Source organism: Phalaenopsis equestris, unplaced genomic scaffold (genome assembly GCF_001263595.1).
Source record: "Phalaenopsis equestris unplaced genomic scaffold, ASM126359v1 Scaffold000761, whole genome shotgun sequence".
NCBI classification, from domain to species: Eukaryota; Viridiplantae; Streptophyta; class Magnoliopsida; order Asparagales; family Orchidaceae; genus Phalaenopsis; species Phalaenopsis equestris.
In genome coordinates this window covers 3,042,512-3,045,182 of record NW_018165201.1, presented here as the reverse complement: position 1 = coordinate 3,045,182, position 2,671 = coordinate 3,042,512, and positions in this window count along the sequence as shown.

Below are 2,671 nucleotides of genomic sequence, written 5' to 3'. Positions count from 1 at the left end.
ATACATATATATAATTGAGTGCTAAGTAAATTTTCTTTTATATTTTAATGTCAAACATTTAATATTTAATATTATTTACATCACATTAATATTTTATATTTTTTTCTAAAATATCATTAACATTTACTTTTTTAAATGACATATTTTTTTATTTATTTTTTTTTAATATTATTTATATAGTGTAATGATATAATATTCTAGTTCAAATGATAAATACATAATTACATAAAAACTAAGTGACATGAATGTTAAATTTTTTTTATATCCGAAGTTCATTTCAAAAGTTGTCTCTATTTAGTTAATGTAATGCACTTTGGCACATCTACTATGCTCATTAGCCTTCTACGATTAAGCCATTAATTTGATCGTGTCTACTAACATAATGGCACGCCCATTTTGAGCCTTCTTATAATCATATCAACCCACACGGTGCACAAGAGAGATCAAGGCTGGTTTAACCCAACGATGGGTTGATCCTCAGCTACTTCAAAATCTAATCCATACAAACCATCTAACGACAAATCTAGCACTCATAGGTTAGCCTACTTATCAACTGAGTCTTCTTTAATAGTTTAAGTTTTACCTTTGGGCAAGCCAATTTGACACGAATTGCACCAGGGACAAGAGGACCTGCTTACATGTTTTTATACCTTGGGTGATTCACTCATGATTCTTTCAACCAACTCTAGGTCAATGAGGCTATGTGTTTATATTGAGTAAATGCTGGATCCAATAGATTTGGAGTAGTCAAAATCATGAAACATAAAGTCTATTAGGATACATCCTAGTTAACCCCAACCAACCATAGTACACCCACTTCAATCTGGATCATAGTCAATGTGTTTATAATAATAAAAGTCAAACCAAATGAACCTAAATAGAACTTTAGTTCAAATACCCAAATTTAATCAAACCCAAAGCAATTAGTTATATCATTTAAGTCATGTGTATTTACGACTGAATTTATAAATCCATTGTATATAGTTAAACTATGATTGAGACTCTACTATGATAGTGAATATCACCTTAGTTTGGATTATAAGGTTGATCTTCTTGTTGTGTCATACGTCCATTGCCTCATAAGTTGTTACATAATTTTTTGTCATGGTAATAGAAGTCATAACCTTATAATAAAAAAATAACTCAAATAAAATAAACATTTAATTTCAAAAATATAAATCCCAAATATAGGATAACATAAGTGTTGTTGAGCTTTTTAGTATCTGAGCTCTACCTACATTTTCTCTGTAGGCGTTCAAAAATAACTATTTCAATTCAATCTTTCTGAATGCAATTCGAGGAAAATAATCCTGAAAAAATAAACATTAAAATTAATAGAGATATGTGACATTGTTTAAATCTATATTATGCTTAGCAGACAATATATTGTAAGATGTAATTAACTATAAGAGTTTGCTCTTAGAGAGAACTTGTTACAATGTTAAAATAAATCATATTTATCTCACAAATATTTAAGGGAAAAATATTTGGTTTATACAAAAAGTATTAATTTTATGGACCTTATTAAGTGATTGAATACATTTTAGACTGTTATTTCAATATCTTGAAAAATTATATTATTATTTATGTCGTACTCGTCACCCAAATAAAAATCTTGAAAATGTGTTCTGCTAGATATTAATTCCATCAACTACATACAATTTATGTGTGGAGTTACATTTTATCTTTATGTTGTGAGACATAATAATTTGATATTTTCTTTATTTGCATTTTATGTATAAACATCATTTACAGCATTTGTAATGTAGCTTTAGCGATATACCATACATGTTATAAGTCCTTTGTCATAGCCACTTTTAGGTACATTCTTGATTTTGAGTTCATTATATCTGATTTATCCTCACTATATATGTATAGAAGATGTCTCATACTAACATTCTTAGCTCTTTCTCCTGACATCTGGATCCAATAGGAACATTTTGCGGTTTTTGTCAATACTAGATTGTTTGTTATAGTTTTAAATCAACTTATTTAATTTGGGCTGCTTCAAACCCTTTTGTTTCACTCATTATCTCACACATACACTAAGGTTGTTTGCAAGTTTCACTTGGTTCAATTTGTTATAAGCTTCAAACATTATCTTGTTGATTAATTTAGTTAGACCTATCTTTATGTATTGGAACTATATCCCATGGAATCGTAATTTTTTTATGACCTAAGCATGTCATTCATTGGTTCATTGACCCCATTAATGTACGCACTCTCTATTTAGTCAACCTAAGACACTAACACATCTATTAGGTCGAGTTGAATAGTCTTCCCCTTGTTTTCTAATCATGTTCTCTCCTAATAATTTGGTGCACACATTTAGAAAAAATATACAACCATATTAGCCCTCTTCTTGCATTGGAAAGATTAAAGCAAGTTTAGCTCAATTATAAGTTAATCATCAGCCACGTTAGAATCAAGCCCATACAAACCACGTTGTGGTGAAAACTAATATTTTTGAGTTTGATTAAAAATACTACATATTGGTTTTAGACTCTATAAACTTATTTTGACCTAATTCCTAACCTAATTGGTCATATCTTGACCTAATTCCTAACCTAATTGGTCATATCAGGTCAACATGTAGCCCCAGACCAACCTGGTGGCAATATGACCATTTTTGTTGGTTCTATATTATATATATATATATATATATATATAT